This window comes from Lactuca virosa, chromosome 1 (assembly GCF_052849685.1).
Source record: "Lactuca virosa cultivar CGN04683 chromosome 1, Lactuca_virosa_CGN04683_v6, whole genome shotgun sequence".
Taxonomy (NCBI): domain Eukaryota; kingdom Viridiplantae; phylum Streptophyta; class Magnoliopsida; order Asterales; family Asteraceae; genus Lactuca; species Lactuca virosa.
In genome coordinates, this window is record NC_136426.1 from 263,647,088 (window position 1) to 263,667,760 (window position 20,673).

At 47.3% G+C, this 20,673-nt stretch overlaps 60 non-coding genes across 60 annotated transcripts; all 60 read left to right on the plus strand.

Moving 5' to 3' along the window:
- Positions 1–17: 17 nt before the first annotated feature.
- LOC145147004 (5S ribosomal RNA) lies at positions 18–136 on the plus strand. The gene has a single exon (XR_013727922.1). It is a non-coding gene; the product is annotated as a 5S ribosomal RNA (ribosomal RNA).
- A 231-nt stretch (positions 137–367) lies between these two features.
- On the plus strand, positions 368–486 carry LOC145151888 (5S ribosomal RNA). The gene has a single exon (XR_013732433.1). It is a non-coding gene; the product is annotated as a 5S ribosomal RNA (ribosomal RNA).
- Positions 487–711: 225 nt separating this feature from the next.
- Positions 712–830, plus strand: LOC145147005 (5S ribosomal RNA). Its single transcript, XR_013727923.1, has one exon. It is a non-coding gene; the product is annotated as a 5S ribosomal RNA (ribosomal RNA).
- Positions 831–1,061: 231 nt separating this feature from the next.
- LOC145154017 (5S ribosomal RNA) lies at positions 1,062–1,180 on the plus strand. Its single transcript, XR_013734504.1, has one exon. It is a non-coding gene; the product is annotated as a 5S ribosomal RNA (ribosomal RNA).
- Positions 1,181–1,406: 226 nt separating this feature from the next.
- LOC145152458 (5S ribosomal RNA) lies at positions 1,407–1,525 on the plus strand. Its single transcript, XR_013732981.1, has one exon. It is a non-coding gene; the product is annotated as a 5S ribosomal RNA (ribosomal RNA).
- Positions 1,526–1,757: 232 nt separating this feature from the next.
- On the plus strand, positions 1,758–1,875 carry LOC145143489 (5S ribosomal RNA). Its single transcript, XR_013724524.1, has one exon. It is a non-coding gene; the product is annotated as a 5S ribosomal RNA (ribosomal RNA).
- Positions 1,876–2,104: 229 nt separating this feature from the next.
- On the plus strand, positions 2,105–2,223 carry LOC145151889 (5S ribosomal RNA). Its single transcript, XR_013732434.1, has one exon. It is a non-coding gene; the product is annotated as a 5S ribosomal RNA (ribosomal RNA).
- Positions 2,224–2,449: 226 nt separating this feature from the next.
- LOC145147006 (5S ribosomal RNA) lies at positions 2,450–2,568 on the plus strand. Its single transcript, XR_013727924.1, has one exon. It is a non-coding gene; the product is annotated as a 5S ribosomal RNA (ribosomal RNA).
- A 231-nt stretch (positions 2,569–2,799) lies between these two features.
- On the plus strand, positions 2,800–2,918 carry LOC145151890 (5S ribosomal RNA). Its single transcript, XR_013732435.1, has one exon. It is a non-coding gene; the product is annotated as a 5S ribosomal RNA (ribosomal RNA).
- Positions 2,919–3,143: 225 nt separating this feature from the next.
- LOC145147007 (5S ribosomal RNA) lies at positions 3,144–3,262 on the plus strand. Its single transcript, XR_013727925.1, has one exon. It is a non-coding gene; the product is annotated as a 5S ribosomal RNA (ribosomal RNA).
- Positions 3,263–3,493: 231 nt separating this feature from the next.
- Positions 3,494–3,612, plus strand: LOC145154018 (5S ribosomal RNA). The gene has a single exon (XR_013734505.1). It is a non-coding gene; the product is annotated as a 5S ribosomal RNA (ribosomal RNA).
- Positions 3,613–3,838: 226 nt separating this feature from the next.
- LOC145152459 (5S ribosomal RNA) lies at positions 3,839–3,957 on the plus strand. The gene has a single exon (XR_013732982.1). It is a non-coding gene; the product is annotated as a 5S ribosomal RNA (ribosomal RNA).
- A 233-nt stretch (positions 3,958–4,190) lies between these two features.
- Positions 4,191–4,309, plus strand: LOC145151891 (5S ribosomal RNA). Its single transcript, XR_013732436.1, has one exon. It is a non-coding gene; the product is annotated as a 5S ribosomal RNA (ribosomal RNA).
- A 232-nt stretch (positions 4,310–4,541) lies between these two features.
- On the plus strand, positions 4,542–4,660 carry LOC145151893 (5S ribosomal RNA). Its single transcript, XR_013732438.1, has one exon. It is a non-coding gene; the product is annotated as a 5S ribosomal RNA (ribosomal RNA).
- A 226-nt stretch (positions 4,661–4,886) lies between these two features.
- Positions 4,887–5,005, plus strand: LOC145145536 (5S ribosomal RNA). Its single transcript, XR_013726503.1, has one exon. It is a non-coding gene; the product is annotated as a 5S ribosomal RNA (ribosomal RNA).
- A 228-nt stretch (positions 5,006–5,233) lies between these two features.
- On the plus strand, positions 5,234–5,352 carry LOC145147138 (5S ribosomal RNA). Its single transcript, XR_013728051.1, has one exon. It is a non-coding gene; the product is annotated as a 5S ribosomal RNA (ribosomal RNA).
- A 228-nt stretch (positions 5,353–5,580) lies between these two features.
- Positions 5,581–5,699, plus strand: LOC145144809 (5S ribosomal RNA). The gene has a single exon (XR_013725810.1). It is a non-coding gene; the product is annotated as a 5S ribosomal RNA (ribosomal RNA).
- A 231-nt stretch (positions 5,700–5,930) lies between these two features.
- On the plus strand, positions 5,931–6,049 carry LOC145154741 (5S ribosomal RNA). Its single transcript, XR_013735201.1, has one exon. It is a non-coding gene; the product is annotated as a 5S ribosomal RNA (ribosomal RNA).
- Positions 6,050–6,278: 229 nt separating this feature from the next.
- On the plus strand, positions 6,279–6,397 carry LOC145151894 (5S ribosomal RNA). Its single transcript, XR_013732439.1, has one exon. It is a non-coding gene; the product is annotated as a 5S ribosomal RNA (ribosomal RNA).
- A 229-nt stretch (positions 6,398–6,626) lies between these two features.
- On the plus strand, positions 6,627–6,745 carry LOC145156067 (5S ribosomal RNA). The gene has a single exon (XR_013736492.1). It is a non-coding gene; the product is annotated as a 5S ribosomal RNA (ribosomal RNA).
- A 219-nt stretch (positions 6,746–6,964) lies between these two features.
- LOC145146981 (5S ribosomal RNA) lies at positions 6,965–7,083 on the plus strand. The gene has a single exon (XR_013727900.1). It is a non-coding gene; the product is annotated as a 5S ribosomal RNA (ribosomal RNA).
- Positions 7,084–7,309: 226 nt separating this feature from the next.
- On the plus strand, positions 7,310–7,428 carry LOC145153273 (5S ribosomal RNA). The gene has a single exon (XR_013733792.1). It is a non-coding gene; the product is annotated as a 5S ribosomal RNA (ribosomal RNA).
- A 226-nt stretch (positions 7,429–7,654) lies between these two features.
- Positions 7,655–7,773, plus strand: LOC145136908 (5S ribosomal RNA). Its single transcript, XR_013720779.1, has one exon. It is a non-coding gene; the product is annotated as a 5S ribosomal RNA (ribosomal RNA).
- Positions 7,774–7,998: 225 nt separating this feature from the next.
- Positions 7,999–8,117, plus strand: LOC145153949 (5S ribosomal RNA). The gene has a single exon (XR_013734439.1). It is a non-coding gene; the product is annotated as a 5S ribosomal RNA (ribosomal RNA).
- A 224-nt stretch (positions 8,118–8,341) lies between these two features.
- Positions 8,342–8,460, plus strand: LOC145136920 (5S ribosomal RNA). Its single transcript, XR_013720781.1, has one exon. It is a non-coding gene; the product is annotated as a 5S ribosomal RNA (ribosomal RNA).
- A 231-nt stretch (positions 8,461–8,691) lies between these two features.
- LOC145153274 (5S ribosomal RNA) lies at positions 8,692–8,810 on the plus strand. Its single transcript, XR_013733793.1, has one exon. It is a non-coding gene; the product is annotated as a 5S ribosomal RNA (ribosomal RNA).
- Positions 8,811–9,036: 226 nt separating this feature from the next.
- LOC145153760 (5S ribosomal RNA) lies at positions 9,037–9,155 on the plus strand. Its single transcript, XR_013734251.1, has one exon. It is a non-coding gene; the product is annotated as a 5S ribosomal RNA (ribosomal RNA).
- A 231-nt stretch (positions 9,156–9,386) lies between these two features.
- Positions 9,387–9,505, plus strand: LOC145139517 (5S ribosomal RNA). Its single transcript, XR_013721930.1, has one exon. It is a non-coding gene; the product is annotated as a 5S ribosomal RNA (ribosomal RNA).
- A 229-nt stretch (positions 9,506–9,734) lies between these two features.
- LOC145144426 (5S ribosomal RNA) lies at positions 9,735–9,853 on the plus strand. Its single transcript, XR_013725434.1, has one exon. It is a non-coding gene; the product is annotated as a 5S ribosomal RNA (ribosomal RNA).
- Positions 9,854–10,084: 231 nt separating this feature from the next.
- LOC145144697 (5S ribosomal RNA) lies at positions 10,085–10,203 on the plus strand. Its single transcript, XR_013725702.1, has one exon. It is a non-coding gene; the product is annotated as a 5S ribosomal RNA (ribosomal RNA).
- Positions 10,204–10,435: 232 nt separating this feature from the next.
- LOC145151895 (5S ribosomal RNA) lies at positions 10,436–10,554 on the plus strand. Its single transcript, XR_013732440.1, has one exon. It is a non-coding gene; the product is annotated as a 5S ribosomal RNA (ribosomal RNA).
- A 229-nt stretch (positions 10,555–10,783) lies between these two features.
- On the plus strand, positions 10,784–10,902 carry LOC145151896 (5S ribosomal RNA). Its single transcript, XR_013732441.1, has one exon. It is a non-coding gene; the product is annotated as a 5S ribosomal RNA (ribosomal RNA).
- A 226-nt stretch (positions 10,903–11,128) lies between these two features.
- Positions 11,129–11,247, plus strand: LOC145153275 (5S ribosomal RNA). Its single transcript, XR_013733794.1, has one exon. It is a non-coding gene; the product is annotated as a 5S ribosomal RNA (ribosomal RNA).
- Positions 11,248–11,473: 226 nt separating this feature from the next.
- On the plus strand, positions 11,474–11,592 carry LOC145153276 (5S ribosomal RNA). The gene has a single exon (XR_013733795.1). It is a non-coding gene; the product is annotated as a 5S ribosomal RNA (ribosomal RNA).
- A 229-nt stretch (positions 11,593–11,821) lies between these two features.
- LOC145139136 (5S ribosomal RNA) lies at positions 11,822–11,940 on the plus strand. The gene has a single exon (XR_013721838.1). It is a non-coding gene; the product is annotated as a 5S ribosomal RNA (ribosomal RNA).
- A 231-nt stretch (positions 11,941–12,171) lies between these two features.
- LOC145144698 (5S ribosomal RNA) lies at positions 12,172–12,290 on the plus strand. The gene has a single exon (XR_013725703.1). It is a non-coding gene; the product is annotated as a 5S ribosomal RNA (ribosomal RNA).
- A 231-nt stretch (positions 12,291–12,521) lies between these two features.
- Positions 12,522–12,640, plus strand: LOC145151897 (5S ribosomal RNA). Its single transcript, XR_013732442.1, has one exon. It is a non-coding gene; the product is annotated as a 5S ribosomal RNA (ribosomal RNA).
- Positions 12,641–12,869: 229 nt separating this feature from the next.
- LOC145151899 (5S ribosomal RNA) lies at positions 12,870–12,988 on the plus strand. The gene has a single exon (XR_013732443.1). It is a non-coding gene; the product is annotated as a 5S ribosomal RNA (ribosomal RNA).
- A 226-nt stretch (positions 12,989–13,214) lies between these two features.
- On the plus strand, positions 13,215–13,333 carry LOC145153277 (5S ribosomal RNA). The gene has a single exon (XR_013733796.1). It is a non-coding gene; the product is annotated as a 5S ribosomal RNA (ribosomal RNA).
- Positions 13,334–13,559: 226 nt separating this feature from the next.
- LOC145153279 (5S ribosomal RNA) lies at positions 13,560–13,678 on the plus strand. Its single transcript, XR_013733797.1, has one exon. It is a non-coding gene; the product is annotated as a 5S ribosomal RNA (ribosomal RNA).
- A 229-nt stretch (positions 13,679–13,907) lies between these two features.
- Positions 13,908–14,026, plus strand: LOC145139141 (5S ribosomal RNA). Its single transcript, XR_013721839.1, has one exon. It is a non-coding gene; the product is annotated as a 5S ribosomal RNA (ribosomal RNA).
- Positions 14,027–14,257: 231 nt separating this feature from the next.
- Positions 14,258–14,376, plus strand: LOC145151900 (5S ribosomal RNA). Its single transcript, XR_013732444.1, has one exon. It is a non-coding gene; the product is annotated as a 5S ribosomal RNA (ribosomal RNA).
- A 228-nt stretch (positions 14,377–14,604) lies between these two features.
- Positions 14,605–14,723, plus strand: LOC145151901 (5S ribosomal RNA). The gene has a single exon (XR_013732445.1). It is a non-coding gene; the product is annotated as a 5S ribosomal RNA (ribosomal RNA).
- A 226-nt stretch (positions 14,724–14,949) lies between these two features.
- LOC145144634 (5S ribosomal RNA) lies at positions 14,950–15,068 on the plus strand. Its single transcript, XR_013725643.1, has one exon. It is a non-coding gene; the product is annotated as a 5S ribosomal RNA (ribosomal RNA).
- A 224-nt stretch (positions 15,069–15,292) lies between these two features.
- LOC145146169 (5S ribosomal RNA) lies at positions 15,293–15,411 on the plus strand. Its single transcript, XR_013727117.1, has one exon. It is a non-coding gene; the product is annotated as a 5S ribosomal RNA (ribosomal RNA).
- A 230-nt stretch (positions 15,412–15,641) lies between these two features.
- LOC145145572 (5S ribosomal RNA) lies at positions 15,642–15,760 on the plus strand. The gene has a single exon (XR_013726537.1). It is a non-coding gene; the product is annotated as a 5S ribosomal RNA (ribosomal RNA).
- Positions 15,761–15,990: 230 nt separating this feature from the next.
- On the plus strand, positions 15,991–16,109 carry LOC145136926 (5S ribosomal RNA). Its single transcript, XR_013720783.1, has one exon. It is a non-coding gene; the product is annotated as a 5S ribosomal RNA (ribosomal RNA).
- A 225-nt stretch (positions 16,110–16,334) lies between these two features.
- LOC145153951 (5S ribosomal RNA) lies at positions 16,335–16,453 on the plus strand. The gene has a single exon (XR_013734441.1). It is a non-coding gene; the product is annotated as a 5S ribosomal RNA (ribosomal RNA).
- A 224-nt stretch (positions 16,454–16,677) lies between these two features.
- Positions 16,678–16,796, plus strand: LOC145136931 (5S ribosomal RNA). Its single transcript, XR_013720784.1, has one exon. It is a non-coding gene; the product is annotated as a 5S ribosomal RNA (ribosomal RNA).
- A 230-nt stretch (positions 16,797–17,026) lies between these two features.
- On the plus strand, positions 17,027–17,145 carry LOC145153280 (5S ribosomal RNA). The gene has a single exon (XR_013733798.1). It is a non-coding gene; the product is annotated as a 5S ribosomal RNA (ribosomal RNA).
- A 226-nt stretch (positions 17,146–17,371) lies between these two features.
- Positions 17,372–17,490, plus strand: LOC145153761 (5S ribosomal RNA). Its single transcript, XR_013734252.1, has one exon. It is a non-coding gene; the product is annotated as a 5S ribosomal RNA (ribosomal RNA).
- Positions 17,491–17,719: 229 nt separating this feature from the next.
- On the plus strand, positions 17,720–17,838 carry LOC145147177 (5S ribosomal RNA). The gene has a single exon (XR_013728089.1). It is a non-coding gene; the product is annotated as a 5S ribosomal RNA (ribosomal RNA).
- Positions 17,839–18,067: 229 nt separating this feature from the next.
- LOC145154539 (5S ribosomal RNA) lies at positions 18,068–18,186 on the plus strand. Its single transcript, XR_013735011.1, has one exon. It is a non-coding gene; the product is annotated as a 5S ribosomal RNA (ribosomal RNA).
- A 230-nt stretch (positions 18,187–18,416) lies between these two features.
- LOC145152460 (5S ribosomal RNA) lies at positions 18,417–18,535 on the plus strand. Its single transcript, XR_013732983.1, has one exon. It is a non-coding gene; the product is annotated as a 5S ribosomal RNA (ribosomal RNA).
- A 229-nt stretch (positions 18,536–18,764) lies between these two features.
- Positions 18,765–18,883, plus strand: LOC145153282 (5S ribosomal RNA). Its single transcript, XR_013733800.1, has one exon. It is a non-coding gene; the product is annotated as a 5S ribosomal RNA (ribosomal RNA).
- Positions 18,884–19,108: 225 nt separating this feature from the next.
- LOC145153952 (5S ribosomal RNA) lies at positions 19,109–19,227 on the plus strand. Its single transcript, XR_013734442.1, has one exon. It is a non-coding gene; the product is annotated as a 5S ribosomal RNA (ribosomal RNA).
- Positions 19,228–19,451: 224 nt separating this feature from the next.
- Positions 19,452–19,570, plus strand: LOC145136935 (5S ribosomal RNA). The gene has a single exon (XR_013720786.1). It is a non-coding gene; the product is annotated as a 5S ribosomal RNA (ribosomal RNA).
- A 230-nt stretch (positions 19,571–19,800) lies between these two features.
- Positions 19,801–19,919, plus strand: LOC145153283 (5S ribosomal RNA). The gene has a single exon (XR_013733801.1). It is a non-coding gene; the product is annotated as a 5S ribosomal RNA (ribosomal RNA).
- Positions 19,920–20,145: 226 nt separating this feature from the next.
- Positions 20,146–20,264, plus strand: LOC145153763 (5S ribosomal RNA). The gene has a single exon (XR_013734253.1). It is a non-coding gene; the product is annotated as a 5S ribosomal RNA (ribosomal RNA).
- Positions 20,265–20,493: 229 nt separating this feature from the next.
- Positions 20,494–20,612, plus strand: LOC145147178 (5S ribosomal RNA). The gene has a single exon (XR_013728090.1). It is a non-coding gene; the product is annotated as a 5S ribosomal RNA (ribosomal RNA).
- The last annotated feature ends 61 nt before the right edge of the window (positions 20,613–20,673 follow it).

A 20,673-nucleotide genomic window follows, 5' to 3' on the forward strand; every position in this document is an offset into this window, starting at 1 on the left:
AGCATGGACAGTATTTCGGGTGCGATCATACCAGCACTAATAAACCGGATCCCATCAGAACTCCGCAGTTAAGCGTGCTTGGGCGAGAGTAGTATTAGGATGGGTGACCCCTTGGGAAGTCCTCGTGTTGCACCCCACTTTTTCGTTGTCCGTTTGCGTTTTTTTAGATTTTACGTGCGGTTTTTTTTTGTTTTTTTTTTCTTTTCTTGCTATTTCTATGCTCGGGTCGCCTCCGCTTCATGGTTGATGGTTTTCGTATTTTTGGAACGGAGCCGATCGGTCACGTGGGTTCCACGCCTCGCGTACGAAAACAAAGGAGGTTCTGCGTCTTTTAAGACATAAAAGCAATAAGCATGGATAGTATTTCGGGTGCGATCATACCAGCACTAATGCACCGGATCCCATCAGAACTCCGCAGTTAAGCGTGCTTGGGCGAGAGTAGTACTAGGATGGGTGACCCCCTGGGAAGTCCTCGTGTTGCACCCCCCTTTTTCGTTGTCCGTTTGCGTTTTTTTAGTTTTTACGTGCGGTTTTTTTTTGTTTTTTTTTCTTGCTATTTCTATGCTCGGGTGGCCTCCGTTTCATGGTTCATGGTCTTCGTATTTTTGGAACGGAGCCGATCGGTCACGTGGGTCCCACGCCTCGCGTACGAAAACAAAGGAGGTTCTGTGTCTTTTAAGACATACAAGCAATAAGCATGGACAGTATTTCGGGTGCGATCATACCAGCACTAATAAACCGGATCCCATCAGAACTCCGCAGTTAAGCGTGCTTGGGCGAGAGTAGTATTAGGATGGGTGACCCCTTGGGAAGTCCTCGTGTTGCACCCCACTTTTTCGTTGTCCGTTTGCGTTTTTTTAGATTTTACGTGCGGTTTTTTTTTGTTTTTTTTTTCTTTTCTTGCTATTTCTATGCTCGGGTCGCCTCCGCTTCATGGTTGATGGTTTTCGTATTTTTGGAACGGAGCCGATCGGTCACGTGGGTTCCACGCCTCGCGTACGAAAACAAAGGAGGTTATGCGTCTTTTAAGACATAAAAGCAATAAGCATGGATAGTATTTCGGGTGCGATCATACCAGCACTAATGCACCGGATCCCATCAGAACTCCGCAGTTAAGCGTGCTTGGGCGAGAGTAGTACTATGATGGGTGACCCCTTGGGAAGTCCTCGTGTTGCACCCCCCCTTTTTCGTTGTCCGTTTGCGTTTTTTTAGATTTTACGTGCGGTTTTTTTTTGTTTTTTTTTCTTGCTATTTCTATGCTCGGGTGGCCTCCGTTTCATGGTTCATGGTCTTCGTATTTTTGGAACGGAGCCGATCGGTCACGTGGGTTCCACGCCTCGCGTACGAAAACAAAGGAGGTTATGCGTCTTTTAAGACATAAAAGCAATAAGCATGGATAGTATTTCGGGTGCGATCATACCAGCACTAATGCACCGGATCCCATCAGAACTCCGTAGTTAAGCGTGCTTGGGCGAGAGTAGTACTAGGATGGGTGACCCCCTGGGAAGTCCTCGTGTTGCACCCCCCCTTTTTCGTTGTCCGTTTGCGTTTTTTTAGATTTTACGTGCGGTTTTTTTTTTGTTTTTTTTTTCTTTCTTGCTATTTCTATGCTCGGGTGGCCTCCGTTTCATGGTTCATGGTCTTCGTATTTTTGGAACGGAGCCGATCGGTCACGTGGGTCCCACGCCTCGCGTACGAAAACAAAGGAGGTTCTGCGTCTTTTAAGACATACAAGCAATAAGCATGGATAGTATTTCGGGTGCGATCATACCAGCACTAATGCACCGGATCCCATCAGAACTCCGCAGTTAAGCGTGCTTGGGCGAGAGTAGTACTAGGATGGGTGACCCCTGGGAAGTCCTCGTGTTGCACCCCCCTTTTTCGTTGTCCGTTTGCGTTTTTTTAGATTTTACGTGCGGTTTTTTTTGTTTTTTTTTTCTTTCTTGCTATTTCTATGCTCGGGTGGCCTCCGCTTCATGGTTGATGGTTTTCGTATTTTTGGAACGGAGCCGATCGGTCACGTGGGTTCCACGCCTCGCGTACGAAAACAAAGGAGGTTCTGCGTCTTTTAAGACATAAAAGCAATAAGCATGGATAGTATTTCGGGTGCGATCATACCAGCACTAATGCACCGGATCCCATCAGAACTCCGCAGTTAAGCGTGCTTGGGCGAGAGTAGTACTAGGATGGGTGACCCCCTGGGAAGTCCTCGTGTTGCACCCCCCTTTTTCGTTGTCCGTTTGCGTTTTTTTAGATTTTACGTGCGGTTTTTTTTTTGTTTTTTTTTCTTGCTATTTCTATGCTCGGGTGGCCTCCGTTTCATGGTTCATGGTCTTCGTATTTTTGGAACGGAGCCGATCGGTCACGTGGGTCCCACGCCTCGCGTACGAAAACAAAGGAGGTTCTGTGTCTTTTAAGACATACAAGCAATAAGCATGGACAGTATTTCGGGTGCGATCATACCAGCACTAATAAACCGGATCCCATCAGAACTCCGCAGTTAAGCGTGCTTGGGCGAGAGTAGTATTAGGATGGGTGACCCCTTGGGAAGTCCTCGTGTTGCACCCCACTTTTTCGTTGTCCGTTTGCGTTTTTTTAGATTTTACGTGCGGTTTTTTTTTGTTTTTTTTTTCTTTTCTTGCTATTTCTATGCTCGGGTCGCCTCCGCTTCATGGTTGATGGTTTTCGTATTTTTGGAACGGAGCCGATCGGTCACGTGGGTTCCACGCCTCGCGTACGAAAACAAAGGAGGTTCTGCGTCTTTTAAGACATAAAAGCAATAAGCATGGATAGTATTTCGGGTGCGATCATACCAGCACTAATGCACCGGATCCCATCAGAACTCCGCAGTTAAGCGTGCTTGGGCGAGAGTAGTACTAGGATGGGTGACCCCCTGGGAAGTCCTCGTGTTGCACCCCCCTTTTTCGTTGTCCGTTTGCGTTTTTTTAGTTTTTACGTGCGGTTTTTTTTTGTTTTTTTTTCTTGCTATTTCTATGCTCGGGTGGCCTCCGTTTCATGGTTCATGGTCTTCGTATTTTTGGAACGGAGCCGATCGGTCACGTGGGTCCCACGCCTCGCGTACGAAAACAAAGGAGGTTCTGTGTCTTTTAAGACATACAAGCAATAAGCATGGACAGTATTTCGGGTGCGATCATACCAGCACTAATAAACCGGATCCCATCAGAACTCCGCAGTTAAGCGTGCTTGGGCGAGAGTAGTATTAGGATGGGTGACCCCTTGGGAAGTCCTCGTGTTGCACCCCACTTTTTCGTTGTCCGTTTGCGTTTTTTTAGATTTTACGTGCGGTTTTTTTTTGTTTTTTTTTTCTTTTCTTGCTATTTCTATGCTCGGGTCGCCTCCGCTTCATGGTTGATGGTTTTCGTATTTTTGGAACGGAGCCGATCGGTCACGTGGGTTCCACGCCTCGCGTACGAAAACAAAGGAGGTTATGCGTCTTTTAAGACATAAAAGCAATAAGCATGGATAGTATTTCGGGTGCGATCATACCAGCACTAATGCACCGGATCCCATCAGAACTCCGCAGTTAAGCGTGCTTGGGCGAGAGTAGTACTATGATGGGTGACCCCTTGGGAAGTCCTCGTGTTGCACCCCCCCTTTTTCGTTGTCCGTTTGCGTTTTTTTAGATTTTACGTGCGGTTTTTTTTTGTTTTTTTTTCTTGCTATTTCTATGCTCGGGTGGCCTCCGTTTCATGGTTCATGGTCTTCGTATTTTTGGAACGGAGCCGATCGGTCACGTGGGTTCCACGCCTCGCGTACGAAAACAAAGGAGGTTATGCGTCTTTTAAGACATAAAAGCAATAAGCATGGATAGTATTTCGGGTGCGATCATACCAGCACTAATGCACCGGATCCCATCAGAACTCCGTAGTTAAGCGTGCTTGGGCGAGAGTAGTACTAGGATGGGTGACCCCCTGGGAAGTCCTCGTGTTGCACCCCCCCTTTTTCGTTGTCCGTTTGCGTTTTTTTAGATTTTACGTGCGGTTTTTTTTTTTTGTCTTTTTTTCTTTCTTGCTATTTCTATGCTCGGGTGGCCTCCGTTTCATGGTTCATGGTCTTCGTACATTTGGAACGGAGCCGATCGGTCACGTGGGTCCCACGCCTCGCGTACGAAAACAAAGGAGGTTCTGCGTCTTTTAAGACATACAAGCAATAAGCATGGATAGTATTTCGGGTGCGATCATACCAGCACTAATGCACCGGATCCCATCAGAACTCCGCAGTTAAGCGTGCTTGGGCGAGAGTAGTACTAGGATGGGTGACCCCCTGGGAAGTCCTCGTGTTGCACCCCACTTTTTCGTTGTCCGTTTGCGTTTTTTTTAGATTTTACGTGCGGTTTTTTTTTGTTTTTTTTTTCTTTTCTTGCTATTTCTATGCTCGGGTCGCCTCCGCTTCATGGTTGATGGTGTTCGTATTTTTGGAACGGAGCCGATCGGTCACGTGGGTTCCACGCCTCGCGTACGAAAACAAAGGAGGTTATGCGTCTTTTAAGACATAAAAGCAATAAGCTTGGATAGTATTTCGGGTGCGATCATACCAGCACTAATGCACCGGATCCCATCAGAACTCCGCAGTTAAGCGTGCTTGGGCGAGAGTAGTACTAGGATGGGTGACCCCCTGGGAAGTCCTCGTGTTGCACCCCCCCTTTTTCGTTGTCCGTTTGCGTTTTTTTAGATTTTACGTGCGGTTTTTTTTTGTTTTTTTTTCTTGCTATTTCTATGCTCGGGTGGCCTCCGTTTCATGGTTCATGGTCTTCGTATTTTTGGAACGGAGCCGATCGGTCACGTGGGTCCCACGCCTCGCGTACGAAAACAAAGGAGGTTCTGTGTCTTTTAAGACATACAAGCAATAAGCATGGACAGTATTTCAAGTGCGATCATACCAGCACTAATGCACCGGATCCCATCAGAACTCCGCAGTTAAGCGTGCTTGGGCGGGAGTAGTACTAGGATGGGTGACCCCATGGGAAGTCCTCGTGTTGCACCCCCCTTTTTCGTTGTCCGTTTGCGTTTTTTTAGATTTTACGTGCGGTTTTTTTTTGTTTTTTTTCTTTCTTGCTATTTCTATGCTCCGGTGGCCTCCGCTTCATGGTTGATGGTCTTCGTATTTTTGGAACGGAGCTGATCGGTCACGTGGGTCCCACGCCTCGCGTACGAAAACAAAGGAGTTTCTGCGTCTTTTAAGACATACAAGCAATAAGCATGGATAGTATTTTGGGTGCGATCATACCAGCAGTAATGCACCGGATCCCATCAGAACTCTGCAGTTAAGCGTGCTTGGGCGAGAGTAGTACTAGGATGGGTGACCCCCTGGGAAGTCCTCGTGTTGCATCCCCTTTTTCGTTGTCCGTTTGCGTTTTTTTAGATTTTACGTGCGGTTTTTTTTTGTTTTTTTTTCTTTCTTGCTATTTCTATGCTCGGGTGGCCTCCGTTTCATGGTTCATGGTCTTCGTATTTTTGGAACGGAGCCGATCGGTCACGTGGGTCCCACGCCTCGCGTACGAAAACAAAAGAGGTTCTGCGTCTTTTAAGACATACAAGCAATAAGCATGGATAGTATTTCGGGTGCGATCATACCAGCACTAATGCACCGGATCCCATCAGAACTCTGCAGTTAAGCGTGCTTGGGCGAGAGTAGTACTAGGACGGGTGACCCCCTGGGAAGTCCTCGTGTTGCACCCCCCTTTTTCGTTGTCCGTTTGCGTTTTTTTAGATTTTACGTGCGGTTTTTTTTTTGTTTTTTTTTTCTTTCTTGCTATTTCTATGCTCGGGTGGCCTCCGTTTCATGGTTCATGGTCTTCGTATTTTTGGAACGGAGCCGATCGGTCACGTGGGTCCCACGCCTCGCGTACGAAAACAAAGGAGGTTCTGTGTCTTTTAAGACATACAAGCAATGAGCATGGATAGTATTTCGGGTGCGATCATACCAGCACTAATGCACTGGATCCCATCAGAACTCCGTAGTTAAGCGTGCTTGGGCGAGAGTAGTACTAGGATGGGTGACCCCCTGGGAAGTCCTCGTGTTGCACCCCCCTTTTTCGTTGTCCGTTTGCGTTTTTTTAGATTTTACGTGCGGTTTTTTTTGTTTTTTTTTTCTTTCTTGCTATTTCTATGCTCGGGTGGCCTCCGCTTCATGGTTCATGGTTTTCGTATTTTTGCAACGGAGCCGATCGGTCACGTGGGTTCCACGCCTCGCGTACGAAAACAAAGGAGGTTCTGCGTCTTTTAAGACATACAAGCAATAAGCATGGATAGTATTTCGGGTGCGATCATACCAGCACTAATGCACCGGATCCCATCAGAACTCCGCAGTTAAGCGTGCTTGGGCGAGAGTAGTACTAGGATGGGTGACCCCCTGGGAAGTCCTCGTGTTGCACCCCCCTTTTTCGTTGTACGTTTGCGTTTTTTTAGATTTTACGTGCGGTTTTTTTTTGTTTTTTTTTCTTTCTTGCTATTTCTATGCTCGGGTGGCCTCCGCTTCATGGTTGATGGTTTTCGTATTTTTGGAACGGAGCCGATCGGTCACGTGGGTTCCACGCCTCGCGTACGAAAACAAAGGAGGTTCTGCGTCTTTTAAGACATAAAAGCAATAAGCATGGATATTATTTCGGGTGCGATCATACCAGCACTAATGCACCGGATCCCATCAGAACTCCGCAGTTAAGTGTGCTTGGGCGAGAGTAGTACTAGGCTGGGTGACCCCCTGGGAAGTCCTCGTGTTGCACCCCCCTTTTTCGTTGTCCGTTTGCGTTTTTTTAGATTTTACGTGCGGTTTTTTTTTCTTTCTTGCTATTTCTATGCTCGGGTGGCCTCCGCTTCATGGTTGATGGTTTTCGTATTTTTGCAACGGAGCCGATCGGTCACGTGGGTTCCACGCCTCGCGTACGAAAACAAAGGAGGTTCTGCGTCTTTTAAGACATAAAAGCAATAAGCATGGATAGTATTTTGGGTGCGATCATACCAGCACTAATGCACCGGATCCCATCAGAACTCCGTAGTTATGCGTGCTTGGGCGAGAGTAGTACTAGGATGGGTGACCCCCTGGGAAGTCCTCGTGTTGTACCCCCCCTTTTTCGTTGTCCGTTTGCGTTTTTTTAGATTTTACGTGCGGTTTTTTTTTGTTTTTTTTTCTTGCTATTTCTATGCTCGGGTGGCCTCCGTTTCATGGTTCATGGTCTTCGTATTTTTGGAATGGAGCCGATCGGTCACGTGGGTCCCACGCCTCGCGTACGAAAACAAAGGAGGTTCTGTGTCTTTTAAGACATACAAGCAATAAGCATGGACAGTATTTCGGGTGCGATCATACCAGCACTAATGCACCGGATCCCATCAGAACTCCGCAGTTAAGCGTGCTTGGGCGAGAGTAGTACTAGGATGGGTGACCCCATGGGAAGTCCTCGTGTTGCACCCCCCCTTTTTCGTTGTCCGTTTGCGTTTTTTTAGATTTTACGTGCGGTTTTTTTTTGTTTTTTTTTCTTGCTATTTCTATGCTCGGGTGGCCTCCGTTTCATGGTTCATGGTCTTCGTATTTTTGGAACGGAGCCGATCGGTCACGTGGGTCCCACGCCTCGCGTACGAAAACAAAGGAGGTTCTGTGTCTTTTAAGACATACAAGCAATAAGCATGGACAGTATTTCAGGTGCGATCATACCAGCACTAATGCACCGGATCCCATCAGAACTCCGCAGTTAAGCGTGCTTGGGCGGGAGTAGTACTAGGATGGGTGACCCCATGGGAAGTCCTCGTGTTGCACCCCCCTTTTTCGTTGTCCGTTTGCGTTTTTTTAGATTTTACGTGCGGTTTTTTTTTTTTTTTCTTTCTTGCTATTTCTATGCTCCGGTGGCCTCCGCTTCATGGTTGATGGTCTTCGTATTTTTGGAACGGAGCTGATCGGTCACGTGGGTCCCACGCCTCGCGTACGAAAACAAAGGAGTTTCTGCGTCTTTTAAGACATACAAGCAATAAGCATGGATAGTATTTTGGGTGCGATCATACCAGCACTAATGCACCGGATCCCATCAGAACTCCGCAGTTAAGCGTGCTTGGGCGAGAGTAGTACTAGGATGGGTGACCCCCTGGGAAGTCCTCGTGTTGCATCCCCTTTTTCGTTGTCCGTTTGCGTTTTTTTAGATTTTACGTGCGGTTTTTTTTTGTTTTTTTTTCTTGCTATTTCTATGCTCGGGTGGCCTCCGTTTCATGGTTCATGGTCTTCGTATTTTTGGAACGGAGCCGATCGGTCACGTGGGTCCCACGCCTCGCGTACGAAAACAAAGGAGGTTCTGTGTCTTTTAAGACATACAAGCAATAAGCATGGACAGTATTTCAGGTGCGATCATACCAGCACTAATGCACCGGATCCCATCAGAACTCCGCAGTTAAGCGTGCTTGGGCGGGAGTAGTACTAGGATGGGTGACCCCATGGGAAGTCCTCGTGTTGCACCCCCCTTTTTCGTTGTCCGTTTGCGTTTTTTTAGATTTTATGTGCGGTTTTTTTTTGTTTTTTTTTTTCTTTCTTGCTATTTCTATGCTCCGGTGGCCTCCGCTTCATGGTTGATGGTCTTCGTATTTTTGGAACGGAGCTGATCGGTCACGTGGGTCCCACGCCTCGCGTACGAAAACAAAGGAGTTTCTGCGTCTTTTAAGACATACAAGCAATAAGCATGGATAGTATTTTGGGTGCGATCATACCAGCACTAATGCACCGGATCCCATCAGAACTCCGCAGTTAAGCGTGCTTGGGCGAGAGTAGTACTAGGATGGGTGACCCCATGGGAAGTCCTCGTGTTGCACCCCCCCTTTTTCGTTGTCCGTTTGCGTTTTTTTAGATTTTACGTGCGGTTTTTTTTTGTTTTTTTTTCTTGCTATTTCTATGCTCGGGTGGCCTCCGTTTCATGGTTCATGGTCTTCGTATTTTTGGAACGGAGCCGATCGGTCACGTGGGTCCCACGCCTCACGTACGAAAACAAAGGAGGTTCTGTGTCTTTTAAGACATACAAGCAATAAGCATGGACAGTATTTCGGGTGCGATCATACCAGCACTAATGCACCGGATCCCATCAGAACTCCGCAGTTAAGCGTGCTTGGGCGGGAGTAGTACTAGGATGGGTGACCCCATGGGAAGTCCTCGTGTTGCACCCCCCTTTTTCGTTGTCCGTTTGCGTTTTTTTAGATTTTACGTGCGGTTTTTTTTTTGTTTTTTTTTTCTTTCTTGCTATTACTATGCTCCGGTGGCCTCCGCTTCATGGTTGATGGTCTTCGTATTTTTGGAACGGAGCTGATCGGTCACGTGGGTCCCACGCCTCGCGTACGAAAACAAAGGAGTTTCTGCGTCTTTTAAGACATACAAGCAATAAGCATGGATAGTATTTTGGGTGCGATCATACCAGCACTAATGCACCGGATCCCATCAGAACTCCGCAGTTAAGCGTGTTTGGGCGAGAGTAGTACTAGGATGGGTGACCCCCTGGGAAGTCCTCGTGTTGCATCCCCTTTTTCGTTGTCCGTTTGCGTTTTTTTAGATTTTACGTGCGGTTTTTTTTTGTTTTTTTTTTCTTTCTTGTTATTTCTATGCTCGGGTGGCCTCCGTTTCATAGTTCATGGTCTTCGTATTTTTGGAACGGAGCCGATCGGTCACGTGGGTCCCACGCCTCGCGTACGAAAACAAAGGAGGTTCTGCGTCTTTTAAGACATACAAGCAATAAGCATGGATAGTATTTCGGGTGCGATCATACCAGCACTAATGCACCGGATCCCATCAGAACTCTGCAGTTAAGCGTGCTTGGGCGAGAGTGGTACTAGGATGGGTGACCCCCTGGGAAGTCCTCGTGTTGCACCCCCCTTTTTCGTTGTCCGTTTGCGTTTTTTTAGATTTTACGTGCGGTTTTTTTTTTGTTTTTTTTTTCTTTCTTGCTATTTCTATGCTCGGGTGGCCTCCGTTTCATGGTTCATGGTCTTCGTATTTTTGGAACGGAGCCGATCGGTCACGTGGGTCCCACGCCTCGCGCACGAAAACAAAGGAGGTTCTGTGTCTTTTAAGACATACAAGCAATAAGCATGGATAGTATTTCGGGTGCGATCATAACAGCACTAATGCACCGGATCCCATCAGAACTCCGTAGTTAAGCGTGCTTGGGCGAGAGTAGTACTAGGATGGGTGACCCCCTGGGAAGTCCTCGTGTTGCACCCCCCTTTTTCGTTGTCCGTTTGCGTTTTTTTAGATTTTACGTGCGGTTTTTTTTGTTTTTTTTTTTTTCTTTCTTGCTATTTCTATGCTCGGGTGGCCTCCGCTTTATGGTTCATGGTTTTCGTATTTTTGCAACGGAGCCGATCGGTCACGTGGGTTCCACGCCTCGCGTACGAAAACAAAGGAGGTTCTGCGTCTTTTAAGACATACAAGCAATAAGCATGGATAGTATTTCGGGTGCGATCATACCAGCACTAATGCACCGGATCCCATCAGAACTCCGCAGTTAAGCGTGCTTGGGCGAGAGTAGTACTAGGATGGGTGACCCCCTGGGAAGTCCTCGTGTTGCACCCCCCTTTTTCGTTGTACGTTTGCGTTTTTTTAGATTTTACGTGCGGTTTTTTTTTGTTTTTTTTTCTTTCTTGCTATTTCTATGCTCGGGTGGCCTCCGCTTCATGGTTGATGGTTTTCGTATTTTTGGAACGGAGCCGATCGGTTACGTGGGTTCCACGCCTCGCGTACGAAAACAAAGGAGGTTCTGCGTCTTTTAAGACATAAAAGCAATAAGCATGGATAGTATTTCGGGTGCGATCATACCAGCACTAATGCACCGGATCCCATCAGAACTCCGCAGTTAAGCGTGCTTGGGCGAGAGTAGTACTAGGATGGGTGACCCCCTGGGAAGTCCTCGTGTTGCACCCCCCTTTTTCGTTGTCCGTTTGCGTTTTTTTAGATTTTACGTGCGGTTTTTTTTTGTTTTTTTTTTCTTGCTATTTCTATGCTCGGGTGGCCTCCGCTTCATGGTTCATGGTCTTCGTATTTTTGCAACGGAGCCGATCGGTCACGTGGGTCCCACGCCTCGCGTACGAAAACAAAGGAGGTTCTGTGTCTTTTAAGACATACAAGCAATAAGCATGGACAGTATTTCGGGTGCGATCATACCAGCACTAATGCACCGGATCCCATCAGAACTCCGCAGTTAAGCGTGCTTGGGCGAGAGTAGTACTAGGATGGGTGACCCCATGGGAAGTCCTCGTGTTGCACCCCCCCTTTTTCGTTGTCCGTTTGCGTTTTTTTAGATTTTACGTGCGGTTTTTTTTTGTTTTTTTTTCTTGCTATTTCTATGCTCGGGTGGCCTCCGTTTCATGGTTCATGGTCTTCGTATTTTTGGAACGGAGCCGATCGGTCACGTGGGTCCCACGCCTCGCGTACGAAAACAAAGGAGGTTCTGTGTCTTTTAAGACATACAAGCAATAAGCATGGACAGTATTTCGGGTGCGATCATACCAGCACTAATGCACCGGATCCCATCAGAACTCCGCAGTTAAGCGTGCTTGGGCGAGAGTAGTACTAGGATGGGTGACCCCATGGGAAGTCCTCGTGTTGCACCCCCCTTTTTCGTTGTCCGTTTGCGTTTTTTTAGATATTACGTGCGGTTTTTTTTTGTTTTTTTTTCTTTCTTGCTATTTCTATGCTCGGGTGGCCTCCGCTTCATGGTTGATGGTCTTCGTATTTTTGGAACGGAGCTGATCGGTCACGTGGGTCCCACGCCTCGCGTACGAAAACAAAGGAGTTTCTCCGTCTTTTAAGACATACAAGCAATAAGCATGGATAGTATTTTGGGTGCGATCATACCAGCACTAATGCAACGGATCCCATCAGAACTCCGCAGTTAAGCGTGCTTGGGCGAGAGTAGTACTAGGATGGGTGACCCCCTGGGAAGTCCTCGTGTTGCACCCCCCTTTTTCGTTGTCCATTTGCGTTTTTTTAGATTTTACGTGCGGTTTTTTTTTTGTTTTTTTTTTCTTTCTTGCTATTTCTATGCTCGGGTGGCCTCCGTTTCATGGTTCATGGTCTTCGTATTTTTGGAACGGAGCCGATCGGTCACGTGGGTCCCACGCCTCGCGCACGAAAACAAAGGAGGTTCTGTGTCTTTTAAGACATACAAGCAATAAGCATGGATAGTATTTCGGGTGCGATCATAACAGCACTAATGCACCGGATCCCATCAGAACTCCGTAGTTAAGCGTGCTTGGGCGAGAGTAGTACTAGGATGGGTGACCCCCTGGGAAGTCCTCGTGTTGCACCCCCCTTTTTCGTTGTCCGTTTGCGTTTTTTTAGATTTTACGTGCGGTTTTTTTTGTTTTTTTTTTTTCTTTCTTGCTATTTCTATGCTCGGGTGGCCTCCGCTTCATGGTTCATGGTTTTCGTATTTTTGCAACGGAGCCGATCGGTCACGTGGGTTCCACGCCTCGCGTACGAAAACAAAGGAGGTTCTGCGTCTTTTAAGACATACAAGCAATAAGCATGGATAGTATTTCGGGTGCGATCATACCAGCACTAATGCACCGGATCCCATCAGAACTCCGCAGTTAAGCGTGCTTGGGCGAGAGTAGTACTAGGATGGGTGACCCCCTGGGAAGTCCTCGTGTTGCACCCCCCTTTTTCGTTGTACGTTTGCGTTTTTTTAGATTTTACGTGCGGTTTTTTTTTGTTTTTTTTTCTTTCTTGCTATTTCTATGCTCGGGTGGCCTCCGCTTCATGGTTGATGGTTTTCGTATTTTTGGAACGGAGCCGATCGGTTACGTGGGTTCCACGCCTCGCGTACGAAAACAAAGGAGGTTCTGCGTCTTTTAAGACATAAAAGCAATAAGCATGGATAGTATTTCGGGTGCGATCATACCAGCACTAATGCACCGGATCCCATCAGAACTCCGCAGTTAAGCGTGCTTGGGCGAGAGTAGTACTAGGATGGGTGACCCCCTGGGAAGTCCTCGTGTTGCACCCCCCTTTTTCGTTGTCCGTTTGCGTTTTTTTAGATTTTACGTGCGGTTTTTTTTTGTTTTTTTTTTCTTGCTATTTCTATGCTCGGGTGGCCTCCGCTTCATGGTTCATGGTCTTCGTATTTTTGCAACGGAGCCGATCGGTCACGTGGGTCCCACGCCTCGCGTACGAAAACAAAGGAGGTTCTGTGTCTTTTAAGACATACAAGCAATAAGCATGGACAGTATTTCGGGTGCGATCATACCAGCACTAATGCACCGGATCCCATCAGAACTCCGCAGTTAAGCGTGCTTGGGCGAGAGTAGTACTAGGATGGGTGACCCCATGGGAAGTCCTCGTGTTGCACCCCCCCTTTTTCGTTGTCCGTTTGCGTTTTTTTAGATTTTACGTGCGGTTTTTTTTTGTTTTTTTTTCTTGCTATTTCTATGCTCGGGTGGCCTCCGTTTCATGGTTCATGGTCTTCGTATTTTTGGAACGGAGCCGATCGGTCACGTGGGTCCCACGCCTCGTGTACGAAAACAAAGGAGGTTCTGTGTCTTTTAAGACATACAAGCAATAAGCATGGACAGTATTTCGGGTGCGATCATACCAGCACTAATGCACCGGATCCCATCAGAACTCCGCAGTTAAGCGTGCTTGGGCGAGAGTAGTACTAGGATGGGTGACCCCATGGGAAGTCCTCGTGTTGCACCCCCCTTTTTCGTTGTCCGTTTGCGTTTTTTTAGATATTACGTGCGGTTTTTTTTTGTTTTTTTTTCTTTCTTGCTATTTCTATGCTCGGGTGGCCTCCGCTTCATGGTTGATGGTCTTCGTATTTTTGGAACGGAGCTGATCGGTCACGTGGGTCCCACGCCTCGCGTACGAAAACAAAGGAGTTTCTCCGTCTTTTAAGACATACAAGCAATAAGCATGGATAGTATTTTGGGTGCGATCATACCAGCACTAATGCAACGGATCCCATCAGAACTCCGCAGTTAAGCGTGCTTGGGCGAGAGTAGTACTAGGATGGGTGACCCCCTGGGAAGTCCTCGTGTTGCACCCCCCTTTTTCGTTGTCCATTTGCGTTTTTTTAGATTTTACGTGCGGTTTTTTTTTTGTTTTTTTTTTCTTTCTTGCTATTTCTATGCTCGGGTGGCCTCCGTTTCATGGTTCATGGTCTTCGTATTTTTGGAACGGAGCCGATCGGTCACGTGGGTCCCACGCCTCGCGTACGAAAACAAAGGAGGTTCTGCGTCTTTTAAGACATACAAGCAATAAGCATGGATAGTATTTCGGGTGCGATCATACCAGCACTAATGCACCGGATCCCATCAGAACTCCGCAGTTAAGCGTGCTTGGGCGAGAGTAGTACTAGGATGGGTGACCCCCTGGGAAGTCCTCGTGTTGCACCCCCCTTTTTCGTTGTACGTTTGCGTTTTTTTAGATTTTACGTGCGGTTTTTTTTGTTTTTTTTTCTTTCTTGCTATTTCTATGCTCGGGTGGCCTCCGCTTCATGGTTGATGGTTTTCTTATTTTTGGAACGGAGCCGATCGGTCACGTGGGTTCCACGCCTCGCGTACGAAAACAAAGGAGGTTCTGCGTCTTTTAAGACATAAAAGCATTAAGCATGGATAGTATTTCGGGTGCGATCATACCAGCACTAATGCACCGGATCCCATCAGAACTCCGCAGTTAAGCGTGCTTGGGCGAGAGTAGTACTAGGATGGGTGACCCCCTGGGAAGTCCTCGTGTTGCACCCCCCCTTTTTCGTTGTCCGTTTGCGTTTTTTTAGATTTTACGTGCGGTTTTTTTTTGTTTTTTTTTCTTGCTATTTCTATGCTCGGGTGGCCTCCGTTTCATGGTTCATGGTCTTCGTATTTTTGGAACGGAGCCGATCGGTCACGTGGGTCGCACGCCTCGCGTACGAAAACAAAGGAGGTTCTGTGTCTTTTAAGACATACAAGCAATAAGCATGGACAGTATTTCGGGTGCGATCATACCAGCACTAATGCACCGGATCCCATCAAAACTCCGCAGTTAAGCGTGCTTGGGCGAGAGTAGTACTAGGATGGGTGACCCCATGGGAAGTCCTCGTGTTGCACCCCCCTTTTTCGTTGTCCGTTTGCGTTTTTTAGATTTTACGTGCGGTTTTTTTTGTTTTTTTTTTCTTGCTATTTCTATGCTCGGGTGGCCTCCGTTTCATGGTTCATGGTCTTCGTATTTTTGGAACGGAGTCGATCGGTCACGTGGGTCCCACGCCTCGCGTACGAAAACAAAGGAGGTTCTGTGTCTTTTAAGACATAAAAGCAATAAGCATGGACAGTATTTCGGGTGCGATCATACCAGCACTAATGCACCGGATCCCATCAGAACTCCGCAGTTAAGCGTGCTTGGGGGAGAGTAGTACTAGGATGGGTGACCCCATGGGAAGTCCTCGTGTTGCACCCCCCTTTTTCGTTGTCCGTTTGCGTTTTTTTAGATTTTACGTGCGGTTTCTTTTTTGTTTTTTTTTCTTTCTTGCTATTTCTATGCTCGGGTGGCCTCCGCTTCATGGTTGATGGTCTTCGTATTTTTGGAACGGAGCTGATCGGTCACGTGGGTCCCACGCCTCGCGTACGAAAACAAAGGAGTTTCTCCGTCTTTTAAGACATACAAGCAATAAGCATGGATAGTATTTTGGGAGCGATCATACCAGCACTAATGCAACGGATCCCATCAGAACTCCGCAGTTAAGCGTGCTTGGGCGAGAGTAGTACTAGGATGGGTGACCCCCTGGGAAGTCCTCGTGTTGCACCCCCCTTTTTCGTTGTCCGTTTGCGTTTTTTTAGATTTTACGTGCGGTTTTTTTTTGTTTTTTTTTTCTTTCTTGCTATTTCTATGCTCGGGTGGCCTCCGTTTCATGGTTCATGGTCTTCGTATTTTTGGAACGGAGCCGATCGGTCACGTGGGTCCCACGCCTCGCGTACGAAAACAAAGGAGGTTCTGTGTCTTTTAAGACATACAAGCAATAAGCATGGACAGTATTTCAGGTGCGATCATACCAGCACTAATGCACCGGATCCCATCAGAACTCCGCAGTTAAGCGTGCTTGGGCGGGAGTAGTACTAGGATGGGTGACCCCATGGGAAGTCCTCGTGTTGCACCCCCCTTTTTCGTTGTCCGTTTGCGTTTTTTTAGATTTTACGTGCGGTTTTTTTTTTTTTTTCTTTCTTGCTATTTCTATGCTCCGGTGGCCTCCGCTTCATGGTTGATGGTCTTCGTATTTTTGGAACGGAGCTGATCGGTCACGTGGGTCCCACGCCTCGCGTACGAAAACAAAGGAGTTTCTGCGTCTTTTAAGACATACAAGCAATAAGCATGGATAGTATTTTGGGTGCGATCATACCAGCACTAATGCACCGGATCCCATCAGAACTCCGCAGTTAAGCGTGCTTGGGCGAGAGTAGTACTAGGATGGGTGACCCCCTGGGAAGTCCTCGTGTTGCATCCCCTTTTTCGTTGTCCGTTTGCGTTTTTTTAGATTTTACGTGCGGTTTTTTTTTGTTTTTTTTTCTTGCTATTTCTATGCTCGGGTGGCCTCCGTTTCATGGTTCATGGTCTTCGTATTTTTGGAACGGAGCCGATCGGTCACGTGGGTCCCACGCCTCGCGTACGAAAACAAAGGAGGTTCTGTGTCTTTTAAGACATACAAGCAATAAGCATGGACAGTATTTCAGGTGCGATCATACCAGCACTAATGCACCGGATCCCATCAGAACTCCGCAGTTAAGCGTGCTTGGGCGGGAGTAGTACTAGGATGGGTGACCCCATGGGAAGTCCTCGTGTTGCACCCCCCTTTTTCGTTGTCCGTTTGCGTTTTTTTAGATTTTATGTGCGGTTTTTTTTTGTTTTTTTTTTCTTTCTTGCTATTTCTATGCTCCGGTGGCCTCCGCTTCATGGTTGATGGTCTTCGTATTTTTGGAACGGAGCTGATCGGTCACGTGGGTCCCACGCCTCGCGTACGAAAACAAAGGAGTTTCTGCGTCTTTTAAGACATACAAGCAATAAGCATGGATAGTATTTTGGGTGCGATCATACCAGCACTAATGCACCGGATCCCATCAGAACTCCGCAGTTAAGCGTGCTTGGGCGAGAGTAGTACTAGGATGGGTGACCCCATGGGAAGTCCTCGTGTTGCACCCCCCCTTTTTCGTTGTCCGTTTGCGTTTTTTTAGATTTTACGTGCGGTTTTTTTTTGTTTTTTTTTCTTGCTATTTCTATGCTCGGGTGGCCTCCGTTTCATGGTTCATGGTCTTCGTATTTTTGGAACGGAGCCGATCGGTCACGTGGGTCCCACGCCTCACGTACGAAAACAAAGGAGGTTCTGTGTCTTTTAAGACATACAAGCAATAAGCATGGACAGTATTTCGGGTGCGATCATACCAGCACTAATGCACCGGATCCCATCAGAACTCCGCAGTTAAGCGTGCTTGGGCGGGAGTAGTACTAGGATGGGTGACCCCATGGGAAGTCCTCGTGTTGCACCCCCCTTTTTCGTTGTCCGTTTGCGTTTTTTTAGATTTTACGTGCGGTTTTTTTTTGTTTTTTTTTCTTTCTTGCTATTACTATGCTCCGGTGGCCTCCGCTTCATGGTTGATGGTCTTCGTATTTTTGGAACGGAGCTGATCGGTCACGTGGGTCCCACGCCTCGCGTACGAAAACAAAGGAGTTTCTGCGTCTTTTAAGACATACAAGCAATAAGCATGGATAGTATTTTGGGTGCGATCATACCAGCACTAATGCACCGGATCCCATCAGAACTCCGCAATTAAGCGTGTTTGGGCGAGAGTAGTACTAGGATGGGTGACCCCCTGGGAAGTCCTCGTGTTGCATCCCCTTTTTCGTTGTCCGTTTGCGTTTTTTTAGATTTTACGTGCGGTTTTTTTTTGTTTTTTTTTTCTTTCTTGCTATTTCTATGCTCGGGTGGCCTCCGTTTCATAGTTCATGGTCTTCGTATTTTTGGAACGGAGCCGATCGGTCACGTGGGTCCCACGCCTCGCGTACGAAAACAAAGGAGGTTCTGCGTCTTTTAAGACATAAAAGCAATAAGCATGGATAGTATTTCGGGTGCGATCATACCAGCACTAATGCACCGGATCCCATCAGAACTCTGCAGTTAAGAGTGCTTGGGCGAGAGTAGTACTAGGATGGGTGACCCCCTGGGAAGTCCTCGTGTTGCACCCCCCTTTTTCGTTGTCCGTTTGCGTTTTTTTAGATTTTACGTGCGGTTTTTTTTTTGTTTTTTTTTCTTTCTTGCTATTTCTATGCTCGGGTGGCCTCCGTTTCATGGTTCATGGTCTTCGTATTTTTGGAACGGAGCCGATCGGTCACGTGGGTCCCACGCCTCGCGTACGAAAACAAAGGAGGTTCTGTGTCTTTTAAGACATACAAGCAATAAGCATGGATAGTATTTCGGGTGCGATCATACCAGCACTAATGCACCGGATCCCATCAGAACTCCGTAGTTAAGCGTGCTTGGGCGAGAGTAGTACTAGGATGGGTGACCCCCTGGGAAGTCCTCGTGTTGCACCCCCCTTTTTCGTTGTCCGTTTGCGTTTTTTTAGATTTTACGTGCGGTTTTTTTTGTTTTTTTTTTCTTTCTTGCTATTTCTATGCTCGGGTGGCCTCCGCTTCATGGTTCATGGTTTTCGTATTTTTGCAACGGAGCCGATCGGTCACGTGGGTTCCACGCCTCGCGTACGAAAACAAAGGAGGTTCTGCGTCTTTTAAGACATACAAGCAATAAGCATGGATAGTATTTCGGGTGCGATCATACCAGCACTAATGCACCGGATCCCATCAGAACTCCGCAGTTAAGCGTGCTTGGGCGAGAGTAGTACTAGGATGGGTGACCCCATGGGAAGTCCTCGTGTTGCACCCCCCTTTTTCGTTGTCCGTTTGCGTTTTTTTAGATTTTACGTGCGGTTTTTTTTTTTTTTTCTTTCTTGCTATTTCTATGCTCCGGTGGCCTCCGCTTCATGGTTGATGGTCTTCGTATTTTTGGAACGGAGCTGATCGGTCACGTGGGTCCCACGCCTCGCGTACGAAAACAAAGGAGTTTCTGCGTCTTTTAAGACATACAAGCAATAAGCATGGATAGTATTTTGGGTGCGATCATACCAGCACTAATGCACCGGATCCCATCAGAACTCCGCAGTTAAGCGTGCTTGGGCGAGAGTAGTACTAGGATGGGTGACCCCCTGGGAAGTCCTCGTGTTGCATCCCCTTTTTCGTTGTCCGTTTGCGTTTTTTTAGATTTTACGTGCGGTTTTTTTTTGTTTTTTTTTCTTGCTATTTCTATGCTCGGGTGGCCTCCGTTTCATGGTTCATGGTCTTCGTATTTTTGGAACGGAGCCGATCGGTCACGTGGGTCCCACGCCTCGCGTACGAAAACAAAGGAGGTTCTGTGTCTTTTAAGACATACAAGCAATAAGCATGGACAGTATTTCAGGTGCGATCATACCAGCACTAATGCACCGGATCCCATCAGAACTCCGCAGTTAAGCGTGCTTGGGCGGGAGTAGTACTAGGATGGGTGACCCCATGGGAAGTCCTCGTGTTGCACCCCCCTTTTTCGTTGTCCGTTTGCGTTTTTTTAGATTTTATGTGCGGTTTTTTTTTGTTTTTTTTTTCTTTCTTGCTATTTCTATGCTCCGGTGGCCTCCGCTTCATGGTTGATGGTCTTCGTATTTTTGGAACGGAGCTGATCGGTCACGTGGGTCCCACGCCTCGCGTACGAAAACAAAGGAGTTTCTGCGTCTTTTAAGACATACAAGCAATAAGCATGGATAGTATTTTGGGTGCGATCATACCAGCACTAATGCACCGGATCCCATCAGAACTCCGCAGTTAAGCGTGCTTGGGCGAGAGTAGTACTAGGATGGGTGACCCCATGGGAAGTCCTCGTGTTGCACCCCCCCTTTTTCGTTGTCCGTTTGCGTTTTTTTAGATTTTACGTGCGGTTTTTTTTTGTTTTTTTTTCTTGCTATTTCTATGCTCGGGTGGCCTCCGTTTCATGGTTCATGGTCTTCGTATTTTTGGAACGGAGCCGATCGGTCACGTGGGTCCCACGCCTCACGTACGAAAACAAAGGAGGTTCTGTGTCTTTTAAGACATACAAGCAATAAGCATGGACAGTATTTCGGGTGCGATCATACCAGCACTAATGCACCGGATCCCATCAGAACTCCGCAGTTAAGCGTGCTTGGGCGGGAGTAGTACTAGGATGGGTGACCCCATGGGAAGTCCTCGTGTTGCACCCCCCTTTTTCGTTGTCCGTTTGCGTTTTTTTAGATTTTACGTGCGGTTTTTTTTTGTTTTTTTTTCTTTCTTGCTATTACTATGCTCCGGTGGCCTCCGCTTCATGGTTGATGGTCTTCGTATTTTTGGAACGGAGCTGATCGGTCACGTGGGTCCCACGCCTCGCGTACGAAAACAAAGGAGTTTCTGCGTCTTTTAAGACATACAAGCAATAAGCATGGATAGTATTTTGGGTGCGATCATACCAGCACTAATGCACCGGATCCCATCAGAACTCCGCAATTAAGCGTGTTTGGGCGAGAGTAGTACTAGGATGGGTGACCCCCTGGGAAGTCCTCGTGTTGCATCCCCTTTTTCGTTGTCCGTTTGCGTTTTTTTAGATTTTACGTGCGGTTTTTTTTTGTTTTTTTT